General features: G+C 41.9%; 1 pseudogene across 1 annotated transcript in view; it reads right to left on the bottom strand.

Annotated features, from left to right (window-relative positions):
* Positions 1-1120: 1120 nt before the first annotated feature.
* LOC146001375 (aquaporin AQPcic pseudogene) overlaps positions 1121-20813 on the bottom strand; it is a 54704-nt pseudogene continuing 35011 nt past the window's right edge. Inside the window, exons 2-3 of the transcript XR_014443573.1 lie at positions 5471-5551; positions 1121-1327 (exon numbers count right to left, since the gene is read on the bottom strand). The product of XR_014443573.1 is annotated as an aquaporin AQPcic pseudogene (transcript). The remainder of the gene's footprint in view (positions 1328-5470; positions 5552-20813) is intronic.

Here is a 20813-nt window from a genome sequence, read left to right as displayed (position 1 = left end):
CACCTTTTGTACCGGAATGACACGACAGGCTGCACGTGCCACTTGTCACTTTTGTGTCCCTCGGACTGCACAGTTCTGTCCATAGCCTGCATTCGTGCATCTTGTCAACTTGCTCTGTTGCGTAGTGAATGCTTTTCTACAGACCGGATGAGACTCGTGTCGCTTGTCGCCTCGGACTGAAGCTCCCTAATGCATCGAAACTTCGAGCGTAACGTGGACTAAACTCTGCGAGACTTAGTTGCTTGTGTATCTCAAATATGTTGGATACTTTTTATTATATATTTGAATTCTTCCTCTGAATAAAGAACTGATATTACACATGTTGTAAGTAGAAAGAGAAAGCTTATTTTAGTATTTCCTTTGTATTATTGCTACCTATTCACAAACATTGCAGCAACTACTCAATATTTACTAACTTTATGTGGTAGAATAGCATTTAATGCAAATTATGTATTGTGCGTAAATTGAAGATCGTGGTTTTTAGCTCTTCGAACATCAAGGATCAGAGTTTGTATAATTTTTATAGTACTTGTATTTCTGTATTTCCTCTTTCTGATCAACCAGATAATACTTACGTTCGAAGTAAATACGTTACTTGAGAGCCTAGTGGTCGCTGAACTTGGCACAAAACTAGAAACACACTAGCCCTCCGACTGGTTGGCGAAATACGTCGTGACCTTTCTCGATACCAGCGTCCTTACTCGAAGCTTCGATCACGTGACAAAGATGGCAGAAGTGGTATATCCTGCGCGATGGCCTATGGGAATAAACAAGTGTAACCTAATCAATGGACTATTTGGGGGATCATCATGCTTCACTGCCCCGAACTGTTCATAATTGAACTGCGTATATATGTTGAATAGCCACTTTTGCAAAAATAGTGCATAAAGAAGCGAACTGCTTGTGAACTAACTAGTACTTTGTACAACGAAAATTAGTAGTCGAGTGACATTTTGGGATCCAGTTGTGCGACCAGTAGGACATTTTAGTAGGAAATTTAGTTCTACGAATAAATAACCTTGCATTCACGGAAGTGAGTGTCGTTCTTCGAAATCTGACGCACAGTTAACACTCTGCAAACCACATTTGTCGAAGTATTAAAAGTCAAACTTTTTGCACATCAGACCCTACAATCCAGGTTGTCTTGTGGGCTACTGAGGTCCATGGTGTTGCTGCTGAGGACGCTGATATCACGTGTGAGATCTTGCATCTGGCTGCGTCGTCTGAACGATCTCCTTAGGCATTGTCCATCACGAGAAGAATCATGTGTGTATTCATATGTGAAAGCTCCAAGCACCCCTCCGAGAACAGGCCCCACCCAGTAAACCTGAAAAATAAGTTTGAATCAGTGTCAAAACGTAATGATTTGAATTAACTACACTGTAAAAAGCTCAATATGCTGACCATGGCAGATTTTTTTTAATTTTAAAAAACATAAACTAAACGTAAAGTTTCAACCTTCTAGCAAGGTCTTCATCAGACTCAGTACCAAATACAAATGAAACAAGGTACAAAACAGCAAGATATATATATACACAAAAATAACTCCCCTCCAGACATAAGATTATTAGAAAGTTGTTTATCTGGAACATTCCTTTCCAGGTGTTCCAGCAGGTGGCCTTCCCCTGTAAACTATTATTTCACCTGACAGGCGATTTAGATAAACATTTCCTTTCATCTGAAAAGTGATGTCCTGTCTTTCTTCATTCCTCTTCCTTCTTCTCTCCTCTTTCTCTCTTGTCCTTTCCACTCTTTCTAACACCTTCTTCCATTCTTTGTTTATCTTCAGTCCCCCATTTCCAGTTCACTATGCCTTCTTCACCTTTCTTCTCTATTTCCTTGGCCTCCTTCCATTTTCTCACTAGTACTCTCTTCTCCCTTCCTATCATCGCCTCTATGTCATGTCCTGTTTCTCTGCTGTGCTTAAATATCGCATTTCCCTCTATCTTAAGTCGTACATCATCCCTATGTTCTTTCAACCTGTCTTTCAGCCTGTTTTTCGTTTCTCCTATGTACACACTCTGACATTATTTACACTTCACTTCGTAAATAATCCCTTCCTCATGTTTTTAAAATAAAATAAATTCTGTCTTTGTCAGCATATTGAGTTTTTCATATCATGGAAACAAGGCTTAATGGTATTATATTGTGCGTGTATGTTTTGTTAAGCTGAGAGTTCACATCCCTGCCACTAGGCGACACTCAAATCACCCACATCACTCATTTGTTCAATGTTTTGGTTCTCAAGATCTCCGGGCCTTACACCGTGTGACTTCTTTTTGTGTGGTTTCATGAAAGACAGGGTATTCGTCTCACAGATGCCGCGTGATATCGCAGCCCTAAGGGAGGGAGCGTATCATCGCGGGGATAGATACTATCGACAGGCCAGTATTGATGCGAGTGTGGCAAGAACTAGACTATGGTGTCGATGTGTGCCGTGTCACCCGTGGTGCACACATTTGAACATGTCAAAAAAATACTGTTTGCGTTCCTCGTTCGTTCTGGACTGGTTTCGTTAACCTAAGATCAATTCTTTACTTGCAATAATTTTTTATAACCCCTCAATTATTTCTGAAGCACCCGGTATATGTAAAATATCCGTCCGAAGTTTCATGTATTTCATTTGCATATGTCACTGTGTATTGGCAAGATAGACTAAATTTCATTTTAAACATGGAGATGATGTTAACTTAAGTTTCAATTTAACTGCGTCTTTCACTTCACCATCCATATTTAAGAGCCCACTACCACAGACAAATTACGGTTGTACGTGTACTACTGGGCTTCGAGCGTATACCGCTCGTTTTGCATGTTCGAGCGTATACCGCTCGAGTGAAGAAGCCCTCAATTCCGTACGCTATCTAGCGTCGTGCGTGCGAACTATTTAGCGCTCGAGCGAAATGCTTTCCCTGCAGCAGGGTTCTCTTTTTTTGGAGGTGCCTAAAGTTGCAAAGATAGATATTACATAGCTGCGTTCTATGGGAGAGGGAGATGCTAATAAAACATTTCGAAATCACCATTTTAAACCTTCGTTCAAAAACAAAAATTGTAATCGGAAACATTTACCATTTGTTTTTTCTCGAGTTTATTATTGCTTTGAAAATGTTTACTTTTTTCACAATTTCAGGAATTCCTTCAGCTCCTGTGTATGGCAATGACCTCAAAGTGTTAGCGGTATTGTTAACCTAATGAATGTGATTTAATGATTCATTTTTTTTTTAAATAGCTGTATTTATGGTGCACACAAATGTAATTTACAAAAGTTATGTATCCTTATGTAAGATATAAAATGCAAATTTAAATTTCAAACTTGTTTCTTTTGTGTCGTCAATGTATTACCCGTACATCCAGTTGGGAGTTTTCTAGAGAGCGGATAGCGTCAGATAGTAAAATGCTTAAGTTGGTTAAGCAGGAGCTGCCTGGTAAGAAGCCATGCTGTGCTCTATTTATGTAGGAAGAAGTAAATTTGTAGAGGCGGTCTTTTATTATCTTTTCAGATGCGATAGAAAGTGGTGATATGAGAGAAATTGGTCTGTAAGAAGCAATAGCAAACGTGTCTCCAGATTTGTATAACGGCACCACATTAGCGTTTTTCCATGAATCTGGGAATGCACCCGCATTGAAGCATCTGTTTAATAAGATAGAGAAGGGGATAGCGAGAGAAGAAGCAGTGTTTTTGAGGAAACGTGAAGTGATTTCATCAGGACCGTTTGCGCGCTTTTCAGGCATTGAAGCTAGGATATATTTCACTTCTTGTGGAGACGTGGAGAGAGATGTCAGAGAGTGACAGCAAACTAGTGTGAGGTTGGGAAGAGTAGAAGCCGGTGTATTTGATGCTGTATTTTTAGTGCAATAGGAATTGAAAAGATCCGCTCTGCCAGCGCCCTCTGCGTATACCGAGTTGTGTTTAACTTTATAAGGTATTGAAGATTTTTGCCTCTTTGAGTTAATGAGTGACCAAAAGCGTTTGGGATTTAATTCAGTTTGTAATATTGCCAATGTATTCACTGTATTCCGTTTTAAACAGTCGTTTAGAATGGCGTCGTAAATCGGTGAAGGTTTTTAATGTGTTTTAATTTGATTTTTTTCTCCAGATATCCCAGGCCTTCTTTTCGTTGCGAAGGGCAAGTAGAAGTTCAGGGTCAAACCAAGAAGGGAATTTGCAGGGCTTATGTTTCTTCAGTGGCATTACAGAGGTACAGTCGGGCAGAATTAACTTGAGACAAATGGCTGCCGGCGCCGCTGCAGGAGTACCAACCTACAGCGAACGCTTGACTCTCACGCGAATTACGGGCAATCACCTGACAACGGGAGATGGGTGATTTGAAAAATTGTACATTGTGTAACGGAAATATCACTGTATTAAGAGGACATGCTAAGAAAATTATAAGCATTATAAGTATTCTATCTTACACAGTAAATGGAATTACCTTCAATCCGTAATTTTAAAACACGGAGGCTCTATGCACTGCCGCTTCGCTTGCTTCACCAGTCACTGCACGTGAATCCTTTCAACAGTTGGTAACATTTCGCGCGCCCGAACATTAGAGTTTCCGTTGGCCCGTTATAGCGGGAAGTCCCCCGCTCTAGTCAATTCGAGCGCAGTTGCATCACTCACAGAGCGGCCATTTCTCTCAAGTTAATTCTGCCGGACTGTAGTTTACTTCTAACCACATACCACAGCATAAGAAAGTAACTACATAAACGTGCCTACTTCTATCAAAGTAAATGCAATATCATGAATTTCAATTTGAATTTGAATTTTATTACTCCATATAAACCATACACATTGGTATTTGGAGGGTTCAGTACAGTTCAGATAAAAAAATGATTACAAAATTTCTATAATTTACAATCTAGATATTCACTAACGCTGTTAATATTCGTTATTAACTAATATATTTTTTTATTTGGTTTTGAACCTTGTCATATTTTCTGCTTGTATATAATTTGGAAGGTTATTGAATATTTTAATTGCCATCTGTTCGGGTTCTTCTTGAACTAATTTTAACCTGATGAAGTATGGTTTTAGAAGCTGTTTATTTCGGGTGTTATATGTATGTTCTATCGAGCTTCATGGCGTAATATTTTTTCTCGCATATAAAGAAAGGGTTAATATTTTGTATTTCTTAAACAAGGTTTTGCACGATTCCCTAGGCTTTATTCCTGCTATAATCCTAATGGCTTGCTTTTGTTTTTTTAAATGCTTCTAATTTGCCGGTGAGTTTCTCCAAAATTGTATTGCATAATTTATTAGTGAATGAAACATCGCAACTGTTCAAATGTAATGGTAGAAAGTTAGTAATCTTACGATAACATCTAATTGTGTACTTCTGTACATTGATTTTTAATAACGGCTGCATGACCGCAATGACTATTCATCCGTAATACAATACCGTAAAGAACTTGAAAGGCATTTCTTTGCAAAATAAACGAAAATAGTTTAACTGGGCACAAATGGCGGACTTACCCAATGGTGCTGCCATCTGTTAAGAATAAGTGCAGGACCCAAGGAACGTGCTGGGTTCATACTGGCTCCTGTGTACCTAAACTAAGAAAGAAAAAATATTTTTTGAAATGAAGGGTTACAGACTTGTCACCAAAAACTGAAAATAAATTAATCACACATTTTCTTCTGCAAATTAGGATATAAGAACATGGAACAAGGCCGCACATAACGGTAGAAAATGCGAGAAAGCGAGTGAGCGGAGAAAAACCAATGCATGCTGCTTCAACTGCCTTTTGCCCTCCATGCACTCACTTCTCTCGAGCGTTCATTGGTTGAGACCTCTCGAGTCACTACTTTGTTCTCGTTTCCTTGCTCCAGAAATTTCCGAGACAGAGTGTAGACGAGACAGAGCGAGATCGAGATTCTGCCACGTCTCGTCTCGTCTGAGGGCCTCCCCAATGGCGCAGTGGTATCGTCGTCGCCTTGTAATGACGGGGTCGATACCCGGTGGAGGCACATAGTGGTTCGGATCCCACTTTAAACTGTAGGCCCAGTTCCGATTAGTCTTACCGTGCATAAAGTGGACTTAAAACACCAATTACATCAATCAATAAATTGTCTCGTCTGGATTCCATACCTTAAATAACAAAAGGACTCTGCCCCAGTTAAAACATTACGACTTGCTTTACTCCACTAGATCCAAACTCTCCATGAAGGGATTGACGCGTCAACAGAGCTTTAGACAAGAAAACTGAAACTGGTGTTTCTCTAATTAAGAGGCTCGTGCCCACCCCACCCCTTCCTCCGCACGCCTCTCGCAAAGGAGGTTAATGACGGAGGATGCTATGGGAGCAACAGCATCGTCCTACACAGGATATTCTCCCGTGTTGCTGAGAAAATTAGTCAACTTGTTAATTAGCGTGCGTCACGTAAAATTAGGGGGAGAACAGAACAGCCGCCAATACAAGGATAATCTTGTACAAGTGCACGTAATCACCGTAAGAAAACATATTTTAAATGTTATACCCACTGTGCGAATTAAGCTTTTTGCTTTGGGGGGGGGGGGGTGCCCACTCAGTGGCGTATTTGTGACTTCATTTCGGGGGAAGTAAGCTTTTGGGGGGGATGTCACCAGTCAGTAAACTAATCTATTTGCCTTCCGGTTCTAAGTACCTTAGAGCAGTGATTCCAACCTAGGTAATTAAATCTTATGATTACAGTTACACGTAAGATGGAAACACTTAGTAGCACCTTCTAAGAAAACCCAACCCCACACACAAAAATAGCTATCGAACTAGTAACACCAAAAACTAGACAAAATTTATATTGTCAAGTTCAAACTTAATGTCCACCTAACGTATCTAACCTACACGTTTCTTCTGAACACTTGAAACCAAGTCTAAATCAGCAGTTTGCCCTTAAAACTTAAGTGGAAAACAGGCTGCTGTTGTCTCGGCTACGTGAGCTTGGTATGTTGAAGAATGGTGTCCTTCATTAACCCACAAGGCTGCATACCTTTCTACAGGGAAATCTTTGATGACTAGACCAACAATGGAAACGAATGACTTTTCAATTCTGTTTGTCCCATAGATAATAAATGGTATACTATGTACGGTACTTTCAATTCTATTCTTTATCCTTGGCGTGTATAAAAATAATTTTCTTTTACCGGGGATAATTCTTCTTGTGGAGCATATCCCTGGTACCCCTCCCCCGTTAATTCGCACACCCGTTATACCTGTTTACTTATAAAGTAACTAAGTTAAAGCTACTGTTATTCATTTTAAGAAGTAACTCAGTTACTGGTACTTGAAAAGTAATTTCCAAGGTGATATTTCATTTAACCATGCTTTACCCTACTCCCTCAGTGTCCATGGAAGTTTCAGTTTGTTTCACAGTATATGAAATGTTCGTCGTCTTCCTTTTGTAAATGCAAACTCGCTAAACAATATCCAACTGAGACAAGTCCTAGCAACTACTGTAAGTCTTCATAAAAGAGAAGCCGTTGTGTGCAGCGACAACTAGCTTTAAGCTGTTAAACTTTCAGTTATTTGCTTCTGTTCTGTGTTCTGTGTAAGTTGATTATTGTAATATACGGTCTCAGTCGTTGTGCAGCCATATTTCCTATCCTTATCCCAGCATGCATTATCTTATCAGTGTTGCTAACCTACGAGCACATAAAAGTTCCCAATGTGAAACTTTTTTGTATTTTATTCACACCAATTTGTCCTGCGTTAACCACACAGAGGTTGGTTTTTGGGTTTCTGCCCTTTATCCAAAACTGCATTTTCTGGCTTCCTACAGTTTTCATCTTATGGCTTATTCCTAGAACACTATAATTGCTATATTATAATATAAGGCACTATAATATTTTAATAGCTGCAATTTTGTTTCATTTTTTTTATTTGCGCTGCCTTTTCTTCAGAACGATAAGAATGGATAATGATGGGGCCTCGCCAAAAGCGTAGTGGTAACGTCTTTATCTTGTACTCAAGTGGTCGCGGATTCGATGCACATAGTGGTTCGGATCCCATTGTAAACTGTAGATCCAATGCCGATTAGCCTATCTGTGCATAAACTGGACTTAAAAATTCAGACGATGATTTCGATGGAAGTGAGAAACCATCATATAAGAGCAGCAATACCCAGGCGAGGAATCGAACCAAAAACCTTCAGTGGGAAAGACAAAATGTAATTTATTCAATTTTGTGACTCCCAGATTAGCCGACCTCCGTAGCAGGGTGGTTAGTACAGCGCGCTTAGACGCCAGGGGTTCCTGGGTTCGAATCCCTACCTTGGCAAGGCTTCTTTGTGAGTCTCCCTTCATCAATTTCATCATATCATCACTCATACTCATCGTCGCGATTAGCCAAAAAGTGACAGAAAAGCGGCGCCAAATGACAAAAATCAAACAGATTACACTTTTCCGTCTTGGAACTAGCACTGACCATGATGTTGCTGTGGGCGTCCATGTACACTCAACGTAAAAAGTAACTGTATTATTTCATTTCTGAAAAACTGAGCTAAACATGAGAATGAGATGAAAGATCCAAGTACTAAAGACACCCTCAGGAATATACACACGCGCCTAGACCGATACTCGAATCTGGAACCTTTGATGGCGAGATCATGAAACGACGCGGTATGTTATCAGCAACATTCTTCACCCTAACAATGTATGCAATCGCGTATCATGGTTGAATATCTACAAGGGTTCTTTCTTTTGCTGAGCTCAACCACTTTTTGACTTTGACTGTACAAGGAAATTGAATTGGAATGAATGCCAAAATTGTTATTCTTAAAATGTTCTCTTAGCCACCGTTGGAAGACATCCGCAAGACTTTAGGCGGGGTGGTGATAAAAATCGATTTTCCTTCCTGGCTGAAGATATCCCGAATGCGGTAGGATAACAAACGGGAGAAAAGAAAAACAATATTGAAGGGCTTTTAATCCGAAAACGGCCAGTAGAAACAAACGGTCGAGTCCAATGTTGCCAGGCACAGCATACAAAGTATCTCCTCTTTGGATCGTAAAACGGGAAGCATTTCTTCGGCAATTCCCATCCTTCGAGCAACAATGAAATTCACACATAATTTAATCTCGTTGTCTTTTTTTGTTTGTATGTTGAAGAAGACAGATCGACATCTTGAAAGCCTTTTTATCTACGAGACACGGTACTCGTCACTTGGGGGGGAAAGGCGGTGGTTTTAGTCTTAGACGACTCGTCTACCCACTCAGATATGCGAAAAGAGATAAACAAGTTGAGGGAAGAACTGAGAAAGAAACAAACAAAGGCAGAGCAGAATCACTTATAGTAGAGCAAGAATCACAAGCAGAGAGAAATATTGAGATAAAAATAATGAACATGGTGATAAGAGAGAGAGGGAGAGAGAGAGAGAGGATTTGAGGATGGAGGAGAGAAAGAAATAAAGAAGCAGATATAAAGAAAGTAATACAAGAGATAGAAAAGTTGAGGGAGAATAATATATCTGTTGTAGAAAAGAAAGAAAGAACTAAGGAGGCAGAAAATAAAGTGATAAAAGATGTACAGAATTTGTGAAGGAAGATAGGAAGAAACAGAAACAATTTAAGAAAGTAATAAAAGAGGTAGAGAAGTTGAGGGAGGAAGATATATCTGTTGTAAAAAAGAGAGAACAGATGCAGAAAATAAAGTGATAAAAGATGTAGATGAAAAAGAGATAGAAAGAGAAACAATTTAAGAAAGTGATAACAGTGATAGAGGAGTTGAGGAAGGAACAGAGAAAAAAACGGAGGAAGGCAGAGCAGGAACAAGAGCAAGAATCACAAGCGCAGAGATAAAGAGAGAGAGAGAGGAAGAAAGAAAGACACATATATAAGATAAGAGATAAAAGGAGATAAAGATGTGTAGTAAGGAAGAGCGAAAGAAGTATAGAAAACGGAACGGAATAATTTATAGTAGAACAAGTACCGCGGAAGTTTAAAAACATATAAAGGGAGAAAGTGACAGAAATAATGAAGAAAGAACGATAGAATGAAACAAAAAATGACAGATTGAGAGAGAGAGGGAGGGAGATAACAAAGAAGCAGACAGAAGGGAGAAAATAGAGGAGACGAAAGAGAGAAGAGGTAAGAAATAAGAAACAGGGAAATTAAAAGAGAGAAGCAGAGGAAGGAAAGTTGAAGCAGACATCTCAGTAGCCATGACGACAAAAGAAGGGTGAAAAGATTTCGGCCAATCTTGAGCCCATTCAAAAATAATTAGTTCAGGACAGTGGTTCTCATACGTTTTTTCTCATTGTACAGACGGGATCAAATGAAATGTACTTCCCTTTTCCTACCAACTCAGAAGCGAGTTGGAAACTCTTCATTGCTCCTGTATAGATAAGAAAGTGGGGGAGGGCAGTAGCAGTCAAGGCCAGCACGCAAACTTGTTTCCAGCAAGCTTTCTGTTGGAGTCTTGGCAGTTTATGGAAGGATTTTGTGTTCCTACCCCCCCCCCCGCCTCTCTCTCTCCTTGTGTTTGTTTGTGTATGCGTGTGTGTGTGCGCGCGCGCCAACACCCGTTTCATTTTAAGTTTGACGTATTTTATTGCATTGACTAATTGCTGTTGTGACTGGGTATGAACCAGGTTAGCAATGGAGACATAATGAAGGATCAAAAATACAAAAATTCATGGCATGAGTAGTTAGTAGTAGTAAAGGTAAGGCAAAGTTCGTCGTCCGTATAGAACCGTGCCATGAAGGCACATTTAGGGGATGTGGCAGTAGGGCGCCGCATATTCTCGAGTTCGGCCATTTTGGAGGTCAATGATCAGCATCACGCTCCAGTCGTTTTTACTCCCCAGTGATGTAGTTGAAACGAGAAAATAAAAATGTTTTACATATCGCGTATGTGACAGTATTCTTTGGATATTGTCTTGGAAGTGTCTGTTAACATCCTAACCCGCAATTTTGTTTAAGGATAAAACTGGCTGAAGGCTGCGAGTGTTCCTGAGAAGTAATGAGCATATCACATAATGCGCAATAGTTTGGCTCGCGTTTTTCGAATAATAATAATAATAATAAAAACAAAATATACAAATCAATTCTACGAATGCTTACGTCATTGTGACCATGGAGTGCATTTTGCACACTAACGAGGATCTGGCGTCTAGACATAAGGTCAGTATAATGGTCTGTGGGGTTTAGACTGTGTCCTATCCATCTACGTTAGTAGTTGTCCTTTCACAACTTTCATCTTAACACACCTTTCATTATCCAAAAGTGGAAGAAAAGCGAAATAAAATAAATAAATCAATCTGTTATTGTGTCCCTGCGTTTTTTCAATTTATCACCATGACCGAAAATTAATGTTTCGCTGATGTAATGCATCACTATAATCATGTGAATTAATTTCCGTCATCATCGTGTGCTTAATCATTCCTTAAAGCATAGACTCTAACGCTGTTGTCCTTAGTGTAATTGATCTTATTGTGTGGAAGTTTTGATGTAGGCAAAAGTATGGTTAAGAATAAATCTCAATTGATTGTTCGAAATTTAAAATATAATAATTCCGAGGAGTAGTGCAGGTGCCCCGGTTCAACGTCACCAAGTGGGGATAAAAAAAACCTCAAAAACTCACTTTCTCTCCACGTTCCGCGCCTCGTTTATTGCGCTGACGATGTTTCACAGCGCAGAAAACAGCACCAAAACCTCAAAAACTCACTTTGACCAATTGGGGATCACCAAAACCTCAAAAAACTCATTTTTATTAATTGAGGTTCACCAAAACCTCAAAACCTCACTTTCTCTCTACGTTCCACGTCTTCATTCGTTGCGATGACACAGCGTGATGAGTAAATAATGCACTCTCTTATTCTTGAAGGATGAATGCACCTTATCGTAATTTTCCAAGTCCCGGGACCAATGTTTATATATCGTGACCTTTGTAAACCTACCTCTTTCGGGAACGATGTGCCACACGCACATATTACGTTTTTGCCTGTGGATATCTAGAAAAACGACAATTTTGTTCCCTCTCTCTCTCTGCGTGTGCTATCAACGTTGACACAATGACACATATTCAACAATACGTAGGCCTTGGGATGACGGAAGTTATACTTCCTTGTTTTTTTTTTCAATAGCCGAACGATGGAATTCCCTACTGACGTATACAATTTGTTTGTTTATATTTTAATACACATGATGATTAGGTTACAACAGGTTGTTAACATCAGGTCTGACAACTGTTGAGAAATAGTGACGTCAGTTAACAGCAACGGGAGAGAACGGGACGGAGGGCTTGCCAATCCGGACACGGCTGTAGGGGAAGAATATTCTAGAGAAGATTGTCTCGGATTTCTATTGGTCCACGTTGCGTTGGCTGTCATTTCACTTTTGACCTCATTAGAAAACCATATAAAACTTATAGCGCTAGTGTAGAAAGTTCTCTTTCATTTTGAACGTCAGTGAAGAACATTTCCGCAGGATTTTCCAAAAGTAAGTAACTTTGTTTCTTAGCTTGCATGAGTTGGCTTTGATTTATAAGTATGGCATTGCTTTTGTGAGTTGATTCTTGAAACAAGCCTAACAGATATAAGAGATTGTGGAAGGAAGGTAACTTCCTGAAAAGCCAAACAGCTCTTATGTATTGTGGACGAAAATATACTCACAAAACATGCAAAAAGAGAGAGAATATAGAAGGTGTTTCATGTCTCTCTCTGCTTTTTATATATTTGAAGCATGCATCTTGGTAGCTGGAATATTTTTTTTCTTCTGTGTGCCGTTGTTGGTAGGTAGGAAATATGTGTGCGGGGCATATTTCAAAAAAAATAAATGTGTTAAATTGTTAGAGGAAGGCAAGAAAAAAAAATGGAGGAGAGTTGCGTGTTTTTGATATCTAGTGGAAGTACTGATTGATTGATTGATTTGATGTTTTTTTAAGTCCACTTTATGCACAGTAAGGCTAATCGGGGCTGGACCTACAGTTTCAAGAACCACTTGTGCCTCCACCGGGTATCGAACCCTTGATTACAAGACAACGACGTTATCGCTGCGCCATCGCAGAAGCTAGTGGAAGTACTGATTGATTTGATGTTTTAAGTCCACTTTATGCACAGTAAGGCTAATCGGGACTGGACCTACAGTTTCAAGAACCATTTGTGCCTCTACCGGGTATCGAACCCTTGATTACAAGGCTATCGCTGCGCCATCGCAGAGGCTAGTGGAAGTACCGATTGATTTGATGTTTTAAGTCCACTTTATGCACAGTAAGGCTAATCGGGACTGGACCTACAGTTTCAAGAACCACTTGTGAGGGTATCGAACCCGAGATTTTTTGATTACAAGGCTACCGCAGCGCCATCGCAAAGGCTAGTGGAAGTACATAGTTATTCGAATCTTATTTATTTAAAATATTTAGTTTTTTTTTCTTATGCACGCTTATTGATTTTAAACCTAAAATTAAATAAAATCCGGCAATTATATCCAATTATACTTATGGCTACAACGAGCATTCGCAAAAAAATATGGCTTGAGATTTTTTTTTGCTATGTAAACAAAATGGCCGACATGCCAAATATGAACAGTCTATATATATAAAAAAAAGTTAATTAAAATTTAATTTCATGATTGCAACACGGAACTTAATGATTGATTGATTGATTTAGTTTTATTTTAACTTCGCGTTTTGTACCTCTTGGCTAATTTGCGAAGATGGGGATGAGTGATGAAATGGATGAAAATGGACATTCACAAACAACCAAGCCCGACCGGGATTCGAACCCGGGACCCTTGGCGTCGCAGCTCGATGTGCTAACCACTCGACCACAGGGTCGGGCAAGTACTGGTATATACATAGATCAAAGTTACATGGTTCTAGGCCCCATAGGAGCCAAGAAAATCAATGTCTTGGAAAACGTCTTAAGACAAATATCTTAATCTTTAAGAAAGTCGACTTCCGGTATCTCAAGATGTTACTTCCGGTCTATCAAGAAAATTTTCTTAAGACAAAAATCTTAAGACGTTTTCCAAGACATTGATTTTCTCGGCTCCTAATTGAGCTAGGATGATGATTTTAGGTTTGTTGGATAGGATTCGACGAGAACTATTCGACTAGCAAATAAAATCGATTCCATCCCCTCGAAGTTTCGGAAATACAGATATTTTTTTTTTTGAGAAACTTGATTTGCTGGCTTAGTTTTTACTCTAATTCGAAAATTTTAATAGCATTCGATACAAAATTAGAAGTACTCTACAATTTATTGGAGGGATGATGACTACTGCCTGCTGTTTTCGAGTTATTTTGGATTAAAATTTCAAGATGTAATTTCTAAGATGATTTGTAATTCGTAAACTATGGGTTGTAGGAAAACGATTCTTGCTCTATCTACTATTGCTCGACGAATACTATAAACATAAATAATGCTTATGGTTTGATTTTAAAAATGGCGACCGGAAAATAACTATGTTTTTTTTCTGAAATTATGATTTATACTTCATACGCCAAGAGGGATAAGGGTTAGAAAAAAAAGATTGTTTGGTAGAATTATGTACACATAATATTTTTGTGTTTTCTACACACAAGCTTAATTATTTTTTTTCAATTATTTACAGGATTCATTAAGAAGCAAGAAGTAGCATATATATAAATAGCACACTCCCACCAAACCCAGCACCATCGTGAATTATTGCTCAGCATTTATTTTGTGACACTCTACTATATATATAAAATAACATATCCCACAAATATTTTCATTCTAGCGAATTAGCCTTCCAAGATTTTTTTTTATTGCAAAAGTATTTATTTTGTAGCACTCCACTATATATAAAATAACATACCCCACAAATATTTTCATTATAGCGAATTAGCCTTCCAAGATTTTTTATTGTAAAAGCATTTATTTTGTAACACTCCACTAAACATACTCACAAATATTATTTTCAACAAGATGCAATCGGTACAAATTTGCCCCACTTGTGAAACTGGTGTTTCAGCTAAACATTTCCAAAGGCACTGTCGTACCTGCGTACCTGGTAAGCATGTGACCGCTACAAAACCATGTCCCAGGTGCGACAAACATATTACTATTGGTCATCTGAAAAGGCATATAACAACATGCAAAGTTGTCGGAGCACCTGTTCCACAACCGTCGACCAGCTCGACCAAGAGGAAAGCGGAAGCCGACTCGCCACCATCCGCCAAACGTGTCAAGCCCGTGGCGAAAGCGAACCACTCTGCTTTCGAGCGTTTGTTAGAGGACTTTGTCCTCACTTCGGAGGGCTCATGCGACGTGCGTAGTTTTTTGGAGAACGTGCAAGCCAAAATTATTTCCATCCTCGGCGATGCGCTTGCAACGCACTCCACCAAATTCTACGCATCGCTACGTTGCCAGTACAAGAAGCCGTCTGACGAAATTTACAGCTTCTGCCACAACACCAAGGCGAAGACGCTGCATCTGGCGGATGTCGAAAACCTAGAGGTCATCTACAACAAGTTTGCCGAGGAGCTGGTGGCAAAGCAGGAGGAACATCAAGCTAAGGGCTCGGGGGGTTCGCTGTGTGGTGAGCCTCACGAACTGTGCGTCAAACTTTGCAAGTTTGTGCCTCTCTCCGCCTCCAGCTACGTCCCCTTACCACCTTCCATCGCGGCAAAGAAGGCCGTCCTGAATATTCAAAACAGTGACGCCAAGTGCTTTCTCTGGTCGGTGCTTGCAGCGTTGCACCCAGTTGAGCCAAAAAATAATCCAAAACGCGTTACCCACTACATGCAGTACGAGCCAGAGCTGGAAGATGCGATGGCTGGGATTGACTACCCGGTGGAGGTCCCGGACATTCGCAAGTTCGAGGCCCGTACACACAAGCCTCGGTTGGCCATCAACGTTTATGGCTTCACTGATAAAAATGTGGTGTACCCTATCCGGGTGAGCGACGTAGACGACGACGGTGCGCAGGAAATTCACCTTCTGCTCATCAAGGATGAAACTCACCATCACTACACCCTCATTCGCTCGCTCTCTCGGCTTGTTTCGAGCCAACGGAGCAGTGATAGTCACCACGTCGAGGTGTGTCGCAGGTGCTTGTCTACATTTCATAATCGAGAACAGCAGGATTATCAGCGCATCAGAGGCCCCAACATCGCTGCAGAGAAGCTCGCTCGCCACAAACATTATTGCAATGCCAACGAGCCTGGGGTGGCAGTCTTGCCCAAACCTGGCACCGTGGAGCGTTTCCACATGCACGGTGCCATGGTGGAGCACCCCGCTATCATCATCGCGGACTTCGAGGCCTTCCTCAAACCCCTGTCCACTTGCGATCCCGATCCCGAAGTTTCCTCAACCACCCCTTACCAACTCCACGAGGCCTCGAGTTTCGCCTACGTTGTGGTGCGGCGAGACCAACACATCGCCCCCGAGCCCTACGTGTACCGTGGTCCCAACGCAGCCAAGCACTTCCTCGAGAGGATGGTTGTCGAGGCCATCGAGATAGGGAAGGTACTGTTGGCCCCCAAGTCTATGCTCCCACTGTCCCCCGACGATCAACGTAGACACGACGAGGCCATCGCTTGCCCTGTCTGCGTCAAGGAGTACACCGCCAACAACCGTAAAGTCCAACACCACGATCACTTTAACGGTAGGTACGTTGGTCCTTGGTGCAACGGATGCAACCTCATGGCCCGGGACCCGCGATTTATCCCGATCTTCTTCCACAACGGCTCGGGGTACGACTTTCACCACCTGATCAAGCATCTTGGGTACGACAACGAGGGAATCAACGTTCTCGCCCAGAACGAGGAGCGTTACATCAGTGTGAGCAAACGAGTGTCGATCCCGGGATCACGCTCTACCGTCGAGCTTCGCTTCCTCGACTCCCTGAGGTTCCTCCCGGCAAGCCTCGATGCTCTCGCAGGGAAGCTTAGCGACGAGCAAATACTCATCACCTCTGCAAACTTTCCGAACTTGGACGCCGGTCTCTTCAGGCGTAAGGGGGTCTACCCCTACGAATACGTTACAGACCCTGCCAAGTTCGAAGAAAAGTCGCTACCTCCCCAGGCGAAGTTCTACAGTCAGCTACGAGGCTCGAACATCACCGACGAAGAATATCACCATGCCCAGTCCATGTGGCGCGAGCTGGGTTGTCGAACTCTCGGGGACTACCACGACGCCTACCTCAAACTTGATGTGACGCTCCTTGCCGACGTGTTCCAGACGTTCCGTGCGACCGCAATGAAGATCTACCAACTGGACCCCGCCTATTTTTATAGTCTCCCCGGACTGGCGTGGTCAGCTATGTTTCTGGTGACGAAAATCGAGCTGGAGCTTCTTTCCGATTATGACATGGTGCTGTTTGTGGAACGCGCTATCCGGGGTGGCATGGTCCAGGTGTCGCAACGGCACGCGCGCGCCAACAACCATCACATGGCTACTGGCTACGACTCCTCCCAACCGTCGAGCTACATCATGCACACGGACGTGAATAACTTGTACGGGCACTCCATGATGCAGCGACTTCCCTACGGAAGGTTCGAGTGGACTGATCCTTCCAAATTTGACGTTGAAGGTTTCGACGATTCGGAACATGGCTTCTTCGCAGAGGTTGATCTGCAATTCTCCAAGAAGCTGCAAGATTTGTTCTGCGATCTTCCCCCTGCACCCGAGTTCAAGTGTCCACCCGATTCCAACCAGACGAAGCTCATCATGGATTTCGAACCCAAGACGAATTACGTCCTGCACTACCAGAATCTCCGGTGGTTGATGCAGCGAGGGGTCACGGTCCACGCAGTTCACCGCATCCTCAAGTTCGAGCATTCTCCATGGTTGCGTCCATATATTGAAGTCAACACCAAACACCGCACCGCAGCCACGTCCGAGCTTGATAAGGATTTCTTCAAGCTCATGAATAATGCGGTGTTTGGCAAGACCATGGAGAATGTGCGGAATCGCGTGGACATAAAATTGGTGACGAGGAAAGAGCGATGTTGTCAGCTTGTCGCGAGTCCATTGTTCAAGTCTCGAACAATCTACAACGAGCAGCTGGCTCTGATTCACATGAAGCAAGGTGAGGTGAGGCTCACCAAGCCCATCTACGTTGGAGCCACGGTTCTGGATCTGAGCAAGCTTCACATGTTCGAGACGTACTACGACATATTACGTCCACACTACGGCCACAACATCTCGCTTCTCTACACGGACACGGACAGCTTGATGTACCACGTCCGCTCACCCAATGCATACAGGGATATAGCCACAGTTCCATCTTTGGTTAACCTCTTCGACACCTCGGGCTATCCCCAGCCGAACCAGTACGGAATCCTGGCCCGCAACAAGAAGGTGCCCGGCAAACTCAAAGACGAGAAGGACGGAGACGTGATTCTTGAGTTTGCAGGTCTTCGTGCCAAGGCCTATGCCATCAAAGCCGAGGGCAGCGTTACCAAGAAGGCCAAGGGTGTCGGCAGACAGGTGGTTCGGGAGCATCTCACATTCGAGGACTTCGTCGATTGCCTCAAGACCAGGTCGTCGGTTCTAAGAGCAGAACAGCGCATCCAGAGCGTCGACCATGTGTTGACCACCAACGAGGTGAGGAAGATTGCCCTGGATCCCAACGACGACAAGAGGTGCGTTCTCCAATGTGGAATCCACACACTCCCATGGGGACACAACCGTTTGAGAGATGGAAAAAAATGTTACAAATGTCCATAAAAAAAAAAGTGAACCTAACATCAAACCAAAAAAAAAACATTGAAAATGACAAAAAAAAGTAAACCTAACATCAAACCAAAAATTTGAAAAAAAGTATACCTAACATCAAACCAAAAATTTGAAAATGACAAAAAATCTTGCACGTATAAAAAAAATAACCAGCATGCCTATGAACTTGTTCGGATACAGAAAGCAGACCATCATGGAAACTGCACCACCAAATTCCAATAACCTCGTACCTTCCGTGTTATCTAAACTCAATGGTCTACTAATCGTTCACCTCAACAGTATTTGGACGAAATTAAATGATGAAATCGGCAAGACATTTTATGTCTTCAACAACAATTTACATTTTTACGAAATTCCGATCGACGGGAAACTTCAAATCACCGTGAATCCGGAAAACGTAGGCGAAATCAAAATATCTACCGGCAAGAACATTTTTCGAATCAAGCACGACAAGATGCTTTCAAACATTACGTACGATGTTTCTGCAGGAGATTGTTTATACGTGGAACTCCTAGGAGATTACGATAAACTCATTCCTCTCTTTGTAGAATTACGAATCGTGTATCCTATTATAAATAACCATTAACCAAAATGCCTAACGACATTTTCGGCCACACTAAGCGTGTAGACCACGCAGAAGAGATTCTCATGTTGGATGTCCGAATTAAAAAGTTGAGGAGCGATTTGATCGCTTTGCAGGAGACCTTAAACAAAAGTTTAGAGTCGGAGATCGCTACGCTCCAAACGCAATGTCTCGACCCCATTCTGAAAATCGATTCCGAACTGAAATCGCTCATAAAAAATTATGTCGACGTACCTTCTTACGACAACGTTCAAAATATACAGTTGAGCGTGGATTCGCTTCAAAATGATTTGGCCAAATTACAGCAATTTCAATCGAAAAATGAAGATTTGGAAAAATTGAAACTCGAAATCGAAGAACGAACTTCCGCAATCGAAAAAAATTTCTCTGAACTTCAAACCGTCGTGAACGATATTGATGCGGAACGCTTGCACGTCGTCGTTTCCAAATTACAAGAAGAATTCACCGGCACGTTGGAAGAAATTAAATCCAAGCTTCAGACTTTGGAAGATACCATGACGAACCTACCATCGTCGGACGAACTGCAGGTCATCGGTAAAAGCGTCGCGAACATAAAAATTCAATTGGAGGCCTATCAAGATTTCGAACACATTCAAACCACCATCGCCACGCTTCAGGCGTCTCTGGAGTTGATCAACGAAGAAATTAAAAATATTCGCGCTGAAGCAAGCGCGTTGACGAGCATTCATGACACGTTAAGCACGGTCCAGCAGAAGATCCAATATTTGGAAAATTTGAACGTCGAAACGAATCTTGCTCATTTTCATCACGTCCTCGACAACATACAGGCTGACTTGGAATCGTTACGGACGAGCGTACCTTCGAGCGAAGATTTGGAAAAATTGAAAACGGCGGTGACGGCACTATCCGAATCGAGCGACATCAAAAGTTCGTTGAGCGATCTCGAGAGTAGGGTGGTCAATCTACCCACCTCCAAAGAATTACACGCTTTGAAAAGGAACATATCTCGAATGCTGAAACGACTGGAAACGGAAACGGCGAACGTGGAACAGATTCGAGACGAAATCAGTTCGCTGGTGTCGACGTTGCCCACTTCGCAGAGCGTCGCCGACCTTCACACGCAGTTTACCGAGATGCGAAGCATCGTGAACGATCTTACCGAGAAAAGCTCGAAATTGAATCAAGTCGAGAACCTTCAGAGTATTGTCGTCAACATCAGAGATCAAGTTGGAGTGCTGGAATCCACGCAGGAATCGACGCTGGCCTCTTTCGGTGCCAAGTTGCAAGAACTCAACGAAAACTACAAGCAGTTGAACGTAGAAGTGAAAATCAAACCGTCGTTTTCTGCAGTAACGGATACCATAGTCGAATATTTGTCGCCCGTACAAAATACACTGGGACAGCTTCACAGCAACCTCGTTAGCGTCGATACTAAATTCGCCAAACTGCATTCTCTGCAAGCCATTGAAATCAACAGCATACCCAATCAACAGAGAATCTCCACGTTCGTCGAAGGTAACAAACTGTACATGTTGCATCCTTATCATCCGTACTACAAGTTTCTCCTCGATGGCACGATTCAGATAAATGAATTTTCGTACTGGTCTCACGGCAGAAAAGCTAGCGTTCCCAC

This window comes from Lepisma saccharinum, chromosome 17, assembly GCF_977018435.1.
Source record: "Lepisma saccharinum chromosome 17, izLepSacc3.1, whole genome shotgun sequence".
In the NCBI taxonomy this organism is placed as follows: domain Eukaryota; kingdom Metazoa; phylum Arthropoda; class Insecta; order Zygentoma; family Lepismatidae; genus Lepisma; species Lepisma saccharinum.
This window is presented reverse-complemented; position numbering and strand designations above follow the sequence as displayed.